Here is a 12,038-nt window from a genome sequence, read left to right as displayed (position 1 = left end):
GCAGAACTGCCACCCCGAAATCTGTCACGTTGGCCTCTTGATTACTTTGAACTAAAGGGACTTGAGAAACAGCTGGTGTGAGGACACTCTGATTCTCCTTGGTCCCTGAAAGCAGATGAGTGTCCCCTGTACCAAGAGGGCACAAAGCATCTCAGCACCAGAGACAGGGGATTTAGGGCAGAGAAAGTCAGATAAATGAACCTCGTTACTTGTCCACCGTTTACTACCCCAAGCCCAAACCCCTTTGTCTTGTCACTCCTTCGAGTTTCATGTTTCTATGGGGCTCTCACAAATAAAGAATTAAATTTGTTTTTCCCCTGTAATTTGTCTTACATTAATTTATGTTGTTAAATGCTGTTGCGTTTGCTCATGAACGCTAAAACTACATTTTTCTGTCATTTTCTGTCAGTGCACGACTCACATGTCCCACACCTGTTTTAAATCACAGAACATTAGCATAAACCCAGTTATTTGAGAAACTGAGAGAAGAACTTGAATTAAGAGTACAAATGTAGAATTTAGAAGCATTCCTAATTATCTTAGAAGTCTTACGTTAATTACTGGACCAGCAAAGAATCCAGAAGGGGAAAAGGGACAATTTTTCACCTACACTAGAACGACATGAACATGGACAGGAGTGCTTGTGCCCACGTTAGACGTTCAGCCAACACCCGGCGCCCTCCAAATGTGCTCCAGCAGTGAAGGGAATCAATACCTTGTGGTGTTATCTCATGATGTACAGTTTCCATCCGAAGGAACGCCTAGGGGGCGACGAAAACTTCCACGACCATCACTATGGATGAATCTAATTGTTTTAAAACTGGAGCGAAATACTCAAATGAGTACATATCATATGATTCTATTTCTGTTTCAGAACAGGAGAAAAACACATCTCTGGTGGTGGAGGTCAGAAAGCAGAGCGGATCGTGGTAAGAGGGGGAAGCTCTGGGAGCCTAAGAGTCTTGGGCCTTTGCCGGGGTGCTGGTTACTGTGGTGCTGGTTACCGTGGTGCTGGTTACCGGGGGTGCTGGTTATCGGGGTGCTGGTTACCGGGGGTGCTGGTTATCGGGGGCGGGGGTGCTGGTTACCGGGACGTCTGCATAGTCGCAGCCCATCAAGCTCGTTCATTAAGGTTTATGCATCTTACTTTATAATTAAGCCTCGATTTATGTAACAAGAGAAGAAGAAAGAAGGAAAGATGTCCTTGCGAACCTCCTTGCCTCCATTACCTCCTGTCTCCCCAGTGCTTTTCAACCTGCGGGCTCCGGGCTGCTGCCCTCTGTGAGCACTAGAAGCTCCCGCAACAACTCACAGAGCCAGGACCCGCACTCCTGTCAACCATCTCCGTGGTTTTCAGAATTTCGGGAACAGTTTTCTCTGGAACCAGGAAATACAGTGAAGGAGTGAATTTCAATAAAACCCTACGTGTCTGCATGGGTCCTCAAACGCCAGTCTCCACGTCCAGGCTTTTTTTTTTTTTTTTTTTTTTTTTTTTTTTTGCCTTTAGCCAAGAGTTGGTAGGAGCGTAAAATTTGGATGTAAGGTTTGGGATGATAATCTCCCCGACTATTTTGGTCCTTTTACCGATTGCTTCTCCCCAGCACAGAAAACATTACCTACTCAGGGTTTACCCGCAGCCCCGCACGTCGCCCCAACCAGGCCCGGGCTCGGCCTGAACTGGGAGCACAGGGAAGGAAGAAAAGTACAAAGCGATGTGGACGGGAGTCGGCACAGAGACTGAAGCGGGCGGGTAGGGACGCGGAGGGTTGAGGCAGGGAGGGGCCGGGCGCTGGGCAGGGCCGAAGGGGAGGAGCGCAAGGAAAAGCATCCTGGGAAGGAACAGCGTCTGCGGGCAGGTGCAGCGGCTAGTGGACGCCCGCACCTCTCCGCAGCTTCCTGCCGGTGTGAGGCCGCAGAGGCGCGCCTTCTCTCTCAAGCGACGCGGGCTTGTCCCAGAGGGGATGGGGCCCATTTTGCCTCGGACCTTGGTGGCTTCGGAGCCTCACCTCTCCTTGGGCCTCTGGCCGGACAGGTTGCGCGCTCTGAGGCCGCGCGAGGCCGACGTGTGGTCGCGGTTCGGGAGCTGCGGGGAGTCCGGGAGTCCGTGGACGCGGTGGGGGCAGGTCCCGCCCGCGCGCCTGGGATCGGCACAGCCAAGACGCTGCAAGCGTGGTGCTTTGTAAGGTTTTGCCTGACATGCAAAAGGTAAGAATGTTCTCGTTTGTTGGCCCGCTGATTTCCAACTCTCAGAAGCGTATTGGAACCCGGCTTTCTCCTGAAGAAAGGCTTCTGGCATTTGCGACGCGCTCCTTTCCTTCTCACACCGGGCCCTTGCCTCAGCAGGCGTCCCAAGAGCGGGGCTCGGCCTTGGGGAGCCCGGGGCCCCAACAGGGCTGATGCTCGCGGCCGCCACCCCGTCCTCGGGCCAGCACGCGGGCAGTGCGGGTGAGTCAGCTGAAGGTGGGTGACCACCCCGCGTAGACAGGTAGGAAAAGGTGAGGGAGTTTTCTGGAAGATCCCTGGTCTCTTGGCTTCTCTAGAGGGAGAAGGAGGATGCTTTTCTGCTCTCTGGATGCTTGGAACCTCGACTGCTTTTCCCTTCGGTGACTGATTTCCTTTTTTTTTTTTTTTTTTTAATTTTTTTATTTTTGAGAGAGGGAGGGACAGAGCATGAACGCGGGAGGGTCAAAGAGAGAGGGAGACACAGAATCTGAAACAGGCTCCAGGCTCCGAGCTGTCAGCACAGAGCCCGACGCGGGGCTCCAACTCACGGACCGCGAGATCGTGACCTGAGCCGAAGTTGGACGCTTAACCGACTGAGCCACCCAGGCGCCCCAGGTAACTGATTTTCTAAGACGGGATGGCGTGTCCTCCTGTGGGCTTCTGTTGAGGCGCCTTGACATCAGAATCCGGAACTCTGGAAAGTTCCAGAGACAGAGGGTGGCCCTGGAGACTCAGGAGATTGAGGCCGAAAAAGATGTATGGTGTTGCGGTGGGGAGAAGAGCTCCTAACTTCTGGGGGAACAAAGAACTGAGCGTCCCCTGACTGGTCCTGGCCCCAGGACCTCGGTGTCTGCCTTTTCAGACGGAAACGCCCTGGGGCGCCCCGATTTCAGCACAGGGGACCACTGTCGTGTCCACACTTATCATCCTTTGCAGTTTAACGGCTTTTCTGTCACTAAGCCCCAGAGTGTGAGAGTCTCTGACAGAAGCGGTGGCCACCTGCACGTCAGCCATCAACCGTTGGCCGTGAACCTAGGAAGGTTTGCGTGCAAGTTTCCAGGCCGTGTAGACTTGGCTTGTATAAGTCATCCGGGTTGGGGAGGAGGTAGGACTGTAAACCCACAGGACAGCGTGAGTGCTCAACTCTGATCCAGACCCACATGGCTCTTCCCTTGGGCCTCACAGACCCCATGCCGAGTGCTTCCAGCTCCCACAACCAGACGCCGTGCAGTTGGAAGGACTGCTGTTGTTAGACGAGGTTATTTAGGCCCTAAGAAGCCTGGAGGCCAGCCTGGAGGAGGCCATGGCTAGCCGTGGGGAGGGTCAGAGGCCTGTCCGGCCTCACTCCAGAGAAGCCCCATCACAGGTGGCAGAGCCAGGACAGAAAGGCCCTGGTCAAATAAGGAAGGGAGCCCCCAAACCCTACTTCTAAGAATCCCCGCCCCAACTAGTGGGTTCTCCACCCCCTTGTTAACAACTGGTAGTAACAGAAACCCCGACCCCTTGGGCTCACACGCTCTCACATCTCAAGACTGTACTCACCTCAATAAACATTCCTGCTCGTACCCCTCATCTACTGTGGTGTCTCCCCTTGAATGCGACATCTTTTCCATGGCTGGGTCAGGGCTCAGGGCCTGGGGTCTCCCAGGCTCACCTGACAACACTACCCTCTGGCTCCTGTAGCGCATTGATGGGGCCCAGGTGCTGGTGATCAGAATCAACAACAAATAACCTCAGTGAATGAGCTCGGCCACCTCCCTGCTTCCCAAAGGGGTTAAAAATGAGCGGCGGCAGCAAGTTGAGTTTCACGGAGATATTTGGAGCAGCGGTAGAGGTTAGAAGTACGGGTGGAACAAAACTGGAGGTGCTGGGGATTGAACCCAGGACCTCGTGCATGCTAAGCACGCGCTCTACCACTGAGCTACACCCCCTCGCTCTTACTTAGGCCCTGAAGCCCTTTCATGACCCTACTATAACCGCAGTTGCCTGAGTCTCAGGGTTAATCATCCAAGCCTTTATGTTTAGTTCCGTCCTTTCTATACTCCACACACTACATCCCCTCTGAGGCTCGGCTGCCCCGGAAAAAAGGCGTTTCGGTTCCTTGTTCACGGTCAGCTCATGAGCAGTCCTTCCCAGAGTCCACTCCCCCTGGGATCCCACTGCCCGCGCAGGCTCTTCCGGTCCACCACCTGGGTGCATCCTGGGACACGACGTTCTCTTGCGGGGTTTCCCAGTATTACTTTTGGTGTCCTTTGACTCTTGGATACATCAATGCCTTATATAGTAAAAAAAAAAAAAAAAAAAAAAAAAAATTAAACTCTCTCAAGTGTGTGTTCAAAGACTCTAAAGCTGAATACAAACAGAAACAAATTGAACATAGCATAACCACATAGAGGAAGAACAGATCCAAGTAAATGTTTTACACAGTATTTTGTTTTAATTGTAAAGACAGAAAAAGCGAATCTTAACCTTGATGTAGCAGGGTTATCATTATTATTTTTTGTAGTGGGTAAGAGTATAGCAATTGTGATATTTTGTGTGAATTTTATTAATTTTTATTTGTGTGTGTGAATTTGAGTGATTGGAAAAGTGAATACATATTTGGTGTTGGAAATCAAGGCTCTCTCGTTAGAGAAGGAAGAAAGGAAGGCATAGTCCTGTTGACTCTGGACAGGAATTAGAGCCATCAGTATGAAACTGTATATAAATCTGTCATTTCCCCCCAGATCTGTCTGCTAACAGGACCTAGAAGACATGATACTTCTGTAACAAAAAGCAATGCTAGCCCACTATCTTGTTTTTTAAATACCATTCCCCACTCAAAGGAACCATATACTTTTAGAAATCACTGACTCTAGGACTGGACCAGGGAAAGTACAAGATGAACCTGAGATATCTTTCTGTGCTATAATGTAGGTGCTTAAAAATGAAGGGGGCAGTTCAAAAGGATCCAGAGGCCAACTTGAAGGGCCTCTCACTGGTCAAATCAGAGACACTTCCAGCATGAATAATGACAAGTGATTATAATTCTTGGATACTTAAATCAATATGGAAGAAGGGAAAGTTTTCCTTACAGTAGGGTGTGAACTAATAATAGAAGTAATAACAAGGTTAGAAAATTACCACTTTGCCACCATCAGAACAATAATAGAGTCAGGCAAAATTCATAAGTCAGTTAAAAGCATAGGTAAAATTTTGATGATGATCAGAATATTTATATAGTCTCAGAGTATTTCCTTACAGGTTTATTAATTATAAGGGGGGGGAATGATCATCTTAAGGGGAAGAAACCTGGTAAACACAACCTTAACAAAGTGATCAAAGCAAACATGACTAATAAGCCTGGTGTGATGCAGAGAGACATCATTCCTGTGACATTCCCCCCAAATATTCACAACCCAAATCTAGTCTAATCACAACATTAACTGGGGAACATGTTGATCTCATGAAAAACAAGAAGTGTGAGAAACCATTCCAGATTTAAAAAAGACTAAAGGGTAAATTCATACATGATGCTGTAATGGACCCAAGTTTGGGACAGAAATTTCTATAAAGGAATTTATTAGCAAAATTAAAGCTAATAAGATTGCATATTAGACAATACTATTTAACCAGTGTTAAATTTCCTGACTTCAAAATTTGTGCTGTGGTAAGGAAATGTCCTTGCTCTTAAGAAATACATGCTGAAGTGTATAATAAAAAGATTATGACGGAGATTTACAATAAAAGGATTGTGGATAAAAAGACACAGTATCCAAAAAGGTTTTGAAATAGTTTAGAAAAGAATAGTCTCTTTCTCCCTTTGTCTCTCAATAGGATAGATAGATGATAGATAGATAGATAGATTATAGGTAGGTAGAAAGATAGATAGATAGATAGATAGATAGATAGATAGATAGATAGGGATTTATTGGTTGTTGAGGGAGAGGCAACACGGTGCTCTGAAATGATCCCAACACTTGGACAGTACGTGCTTCTCAGGCGGTTCCCATCGTATTGAAAAGACTGCTAAGCAGAGACAAAGTTGTGAATTTGCCAACTTAGAATGTTAGAATTTAGCAGGTGTTTTGCTCTGTTTCGCTTTCACACTCCTTGCTTGTGACTTACTCATCTAAGGACCTCTGAAAGGGATGAATTTCTTTCTCCAGAGCTGGGAAGCGAGCAGGGCCTGTCTGGCTGGGAAGAGAGTGTGAGGCTGGGAGACCCAACACTCCTCCCTCTATTATTCAGCGGCAGTGATGGGAGCGGGTAGTTTGGGACTGAAACCATAACAGCCCTTTGGTGGGGCCATCGGTGGTGCCTGGAAAACGCAGAGGAGAAGTCTGGACAAGAAGCAGTAGAAGAAACGGCTGCTCTTTGGCAGCAGCGAGAATGCCTTAGACACCTGCCAACTATGTGTTCTTGTTGTGGCTAATGATTTTGACACAAACAAAAAGGTTTTTTCTGCCACCTCTTCATAGTAGCACGGTGGGTGTTGACTGACATTTCTGGGTATACTTTTATGTAGAGATTTTACTTTATTATTTTTTATTTTACTGATTTTGAGAGAAACAGAGCGAGTGGGGGAGGGGCAGGGAGAGGGAGAAAACCCCAAGCAGGCTCCGTGCTGTCTGATGCGGGGCCTGAACCCATGAACCGTGAGATCATGACCTGAGCCCAAGTCAAAGGTCGAGCATTTAACCAACGAGGCCACCCAGCTGTCCGTAAGCAGGGATTTTAAAAGAAGGGACTGATCGGAGGGAAGGAAATAGGACGGTTTGAGCCAGCGGTCGGGCCCATGCAGGCTACGGAGTCATTTAAAGCAGATTTTTTTTTTTTTTTTTTTTTTTTTTTTAATGTTTGGCAGGACTCTGGCCTCTTTGTGCTGTCCTGTGACGGCAGCGGCCACCCACTTAGCACCCGCGTCAAACTTCGGGTGATGGAGACAGAAAAGACTTGCGGTTCCTCCTAAAAACTTCACACAAACAAAGGAACTACTTTGCCTCAGGCCTCTGGTTTTCTTCTCCTTTTTCCGTTTGCCCTGCTCTCAACAGTGGTGGGAGTAGGGGCGAACTGCCAACTTTGTTACTATGGGGGCAGGCTTCTTGTGTCGAGCGGAGGGGTCGTAGGCGGAACAGCGGCTCCCGGCGAGCCCAGGCGTCGTCCCCGCGGAGGGAAGCAAAGTCTTTGCGGGTGTGAGGACAGAAGCGTCTTGAAACGCGGAACGTGCCCTGGATTGTGCGGTAGGCCCCGCCGATCACAGGGGTCCTTACAGGAGGGAGGCGGAGGGGGGAGGCCAGCGGGACCTGGGGGCAGGGGTGGGGAGATGCGGCCGCAGGGCGAGCAGCGGGGCCGCTGCCAGAGCCGGATGCGCGCCGGGCCGCACACCTGTGCGTTCAGCCTGTGCGTGCGCAGTGACGCGCTACACCCGCCGGAGGGAACCGACCGCGCGCCTCTTCTCGTGGGGTCTAAACAGAGTAAAAATCAACGTCTTGGGTCACGTGTTGGTTTTCTGGTGAGCATTCTGCCAGGGAGTAAAGAAGCAGAAGGTCGGATAGTGCAACGTGCACCTCCTAAGGATGGGGGGTGGGGGCGGCGGCTGGAGGTGCCGGGGGTCGAACCCGGGGCCTCGTGCATGCGAAACACGCGCTCTCCCACTGAGCTACACCCCCCGGCCGCCGCGGGTCCCCCGCACCTGTCTGCATGGGGTGGAGGAGCCGCAGGTGTGGGGGGGGGGGGGGGGGGCGGAGGGACTAGCCTTTTAGCACACAGAGCTCGAAAGGGGGCACGGAATATTGGAAGCGCTTGTCAGAAAACTGGCCGGCTCTTCCCTGGCTTGAACACGTCTTGCTGTTTGCTGTCCGCTCCACGGGGAAGGGCAGGGCAGGGCATGATTTTCTTGGGGAACCCCGGGTGGGAATCCATACCACAGGCCTTTTGGAGTTTCAGAGTCGGATTTATCACAGCCTGAGGGCAACTGAGCAGGCCGGAGGGGGCGTCCAGGGTAATAACGCTTTCGGTGGCGGCACAGCGATAGGGACCTACTGGGTTTACAGAGCGAGACCCAGACGGAGACGCGCGAAGGGACCCGTCTTTCAACCCAGAGATTTGTGGGCCTTGATCTTCCGGAGAATGGGGGGTGGGGCGTGGAGAGGAAGGGGTGGGTGTGGTTCGGGGCACGTGGAAGGTAAGGGATCCGTCTCTAAGGTCGGCCTGGGGGTGCAGCACGGCGAAGCCCGCCCAGTGCCCAGACCTGACTGTGGGGGTGGGTGGGCGTGAGCAGAACAAGTATAATAGCAGAACGAGAGCTGAGTGTCCTGGGAGATGTGGACTCAGGACCTCGTTTACTGATGGTTCTGGGGGCGGGATTCTGAGGGGGAGACTTCTTCCCAGACTGACCCTGAACCCTACAATTCACACTGGTTAGCCCTGCGGCCTTGACACTTCCATGGGAGACCCAGAAAGACTCATTTCCTGGCACCAGGCTCCTAGTTGGTATTCTCTCTTCTTCGTTTTACATCTTTTTAAGTAAGTGTGTCACTGGGCCTCTTGAAATTGAAAGGACATTATTGGTTTGGCAGAATTTCTCTCTTGGCTGGTTCATGGGGCTGCTAGAATAGACAGAAGGAAACACAAGTGGCAGGTTTCACTGGACTCGAGTGCTTGAGAAGTGCCCCCCACCGAACTCTGCAAGCTCTGGTACGTGGTTGTATGTGCATGTGTGTGTGTGTGTGTGTAAGTGTAAGAGGATGGCTGGAATATTATCTAGGCTGTTCGATGCTGTGGAAACACAATTGTGAAAACTGCCAGGATCATCCAGTAATTATCCCTTAAATCGCTCCTGGAGAAACCTACATATCAGCAGGAGTACTACAAGTGATTCACAAAGAGGCCGGGGTTCTTTTTTCTGTTTGCCCCAAGGTACACTGAACAGCATAATTGTTAATCAATGTTCTTTGACAACATTCAGACTCTCCATCCACCGCATGATTGAAAATATCTATTCCGGGGGAGGCAGTAGGATGAGTTTCAAACATGGTTCTTCTAGTGAAATAACCATTTATCTCATAAAGTAGAACTCAGACCCTGAAGACACATGAAGCCTATTTCCAGTGCATCTAGGACAGGTGGAAACATTGTAACTGGTTGGGTGCCATTTTTAAAAAGGTGGCAGGCCAGCAGGAGTGGGATTTTTATGTGGGGAGCTTTAGTGCTCCAGAATTCCAATCCACACTTAGGATCCGTGTGTGTTTACAATGTCTCACCTTGTTAACATGGACAGGGAAGATTAGTTATACTGCTCTAATAAGTCTCCTACCTTGACTGAATGTGAAGAAACTTTCTACACTAGGTAGTAAATGATTAACTCATCCTTTTTCTCCAACTAAATGTGCCTGTGAAAAAAATAAAGCACTGCCTTTTCAGTTAGAGTGTCTACATGGCCTAAGGGATCATGTCTGCTCCCACATTCCTGTGTAGCCCATGGTCCTACCCAACTGCTGCCTCCTGAACGTTCACAGATGGTCCCACACATGGCCACATCGCCTTTCCTCTAAGAGTTTCTGAATCTGTAATTTCTCCCTGAGAAAGCTAAACAAAAGATAAGTTTGTTGAGATAGAACACCCAAATAAAACATGGTTGAAGTTCCAAAATTCATCTACAGTGTACTTTAAAATGAGTCAGTCTTATTCTGAGTCAAAGTTAGACACAACTTGCTCTCAAAGAAGTACCTCAGACAGCTCAGGCAGCACGTTATTTGTTTTTATTGTTTTATTTTTATAATGTTTTATTTTTATTTTATTTATTTTTATAATTTAAAATTTTTCCATCCAATATTTTCTAAAGCGTTCTCATACTAAGCTCTTGACCTTTTCACTATATTCTCTTCTCCTTTAAATCACAGAGGTGGGTTTCCATGGAGAAGTCTATGGTTGCATTATTTTCCCTTTTCCTTTTTTCTCCCCCTTCCCCCCGTCCCCACATTTGGGCTGAGCCCTAATATAATACAGAAAGGCAGTCGTGATAATTCAAGATATTCTTTCTCATGTTTTGTTTCTTTTTGTGACTTCTTTAATTCCCATAGTCTCCTGACATGGTGGGTACAAGTGGCAGAAAGACACTGTAAAATTGTACCTTGAAAACAAGAGGAGGGAAAACACGACAGCAGAACAGAAAGAGAACGATCGTTCGCTTCAAGAAAGTCTGGCTTCTGAGCACCGCTTCGGAATCTTTTATGGAGATGTAAATCCCAAAGCCAAGACATCTTAACTTGAGAAAGAATTGTCCTTGGAACTTATTTCTCCTTTGAAAATTCCCTAATCGCAAAAAATAAAGTAATGAAAAAGAAAAAGAAAAAATTTCCTCGTCACTTCACAGGGAAACTTTTGACATTATGTGTGTTCGGGGAACCAGGATTCCCAATACCTGAGCAGCCCATCAGCCCACACTTCCATTGTGGTAGCTAAGGGTTAGGGATCTTCAAAATCTATCACAGGGCTTAGTACACGAAAGGGGACTTTGGTATTAGCCAAATTATTAACTTTGGTGTTAATACCAAAGCTCTTAAAGATTTGATGAGGACGAGGCCGCTCTGAGTGTGGAAATGATTACAAGATACTATGCTATTTTAAATGTTGCAGAGCACAAAGACAGACACAAAGTTCCCAGTACATATTGGAAGTTAGCACAGTGTTGATTGCAAAACTTGCAAATGTTTATTAAAAGGAAAAAGAAACTTCACCTCGAATTCAATTATGTATGTTGATTCAGAAAATATTAATATTATATTACCATGGGAGAGAACAAGGTCCATTATCAGGCCGCACAAATGGTTCGACAATAGAAGTACATTTTTGCGATTGTATCTCCTACATTGGAATAGGAAATTGGGAAAAGATTAGAATACAGGCATGCACTTAAAATGTATACCCTCCCGAGCCACGTCCCAGCACCCAACCCGGCGCTTCCCAAAGCTTCCCAAATCACCCAACCCGGCGCTTCCCAAAGGAATCGGGTTGGGGATCCAGGTCGTGGTTGAGCGGGTCTGTGCGTTTCTCGTCAGCTCGCAGGGGCCACCACGGTTGGTGAGAGGACCGCACTGATGGGGGCGCACCTGCCTCGGGCCTGGTCGCTAGGGGTGCAGACGGAGCTCGGCTGGCACCCGTGTTGGGGCGCGGGGACCCTGCGCGGACGCCTGCGGGCGGCGCTGCACCCGCGCCGAGGGCTGTGGGCGCGGCCACCGCGGCCGGAAGCAGGAGAGCTAGGAAGACCGTGTGAGAGCCCGCGCCCTTCCCCCAGTCGGCTTCTCCGTCCTCGCCTCTCCTTTCCCGCGCGGTTAATACAGCTGCAAAATGGGGGCGGGGCCCCGCGCCCACCGTATCGGTGAGGAGGGACCCGGAGCAAAAGTGGAGGTGCCGGGGATTGAACCCGGGGCCTCGTGCATGCTAAGCACGCGCTCTACCACTGAGCTACACCCCCGCAGGAAAGGCGTTCTCCCGGGAGGCTATTCAAGGGCAGCGCAGGCGCCGGCGACGGGTTCCCGGAGGCTGCCTGGGCCGGGTCCGCGGCGCCTGATGCGGCGGCTCCGCAACCTCGCAGCCGGGACGGAGGCTCGCTCCGCGGGGAGACGAGCGAAGCGCGCTGCGGGCCAGAGCCCGTGGGAGCCCCGGATCCGCCCCGCGAGGCCCCGGCGAACGCGTTCTCTCGGGCCTCCGCGCTCTCGTTTTCCCGCTCTCCCGGCTGCCGGAAGTCGTGCGCAGGGAGGCGACCGAGGGGGACAGGTGCAAAAGGCGGGAGGCGCGCAGACGCCGCCCCGGGGCCGGTCCTCCCGGGAGAC

The 12,038-nt window shown here is 50.1% G+C and overlaps 3 non-coding genes across 3 annotated transcripts; all 3 read right to left on the bottom strand.

Annotated features, from left to right (window-relative positions):
* Window positions 1–4,082: 4,082 nt before the first annotated feature.
* On the bottom strand, window positions 4,083–4,154 carry TRNAA-AGC. The gene has a single exon. It is a non-coding gene; the product is annotated as a tRNA-Ala (tRNA).
* Window positions 4,155–7,802: 3,648 nt separating this feature from the next.
* TRNAA-CGC lies at window positions 7,803–7,874 on the bottom strand. The gene has a single exon. It is a non-coding gene; the product is annotated as a tRNA-Ala (tRNA).
* A 3,734-nt stretch (window positions 7,875–11,608) lies between these two features.
* Window positions 11,609–11,680, bottom strand: TRNAA-AGC. The gene has a single exon. It is a non-coding gene; the product is annotated as a tRNA-Ala (tRNA).
* Window positions 11,681–12,038: the final 358 nt, after the last annotated feature.

This window comes from Lynx canadensis, chromosome B2 (assembly GCF_007474595.2).
Source record: "Lynx canadensis isolate LIC74 chromosome B2, mLynCan4.pri.v2, whole genome shotgun sequence".
NCBI lineage: Eukaryota > Metazoa > Chordata > Mammalia > Carnivora > Felidae > Lynx > Lynx canadensis.
Note: the sequence above shows the minus strand (reverse complement) of the source record. Positions and strands in the feature narration are given on the sequence as shown.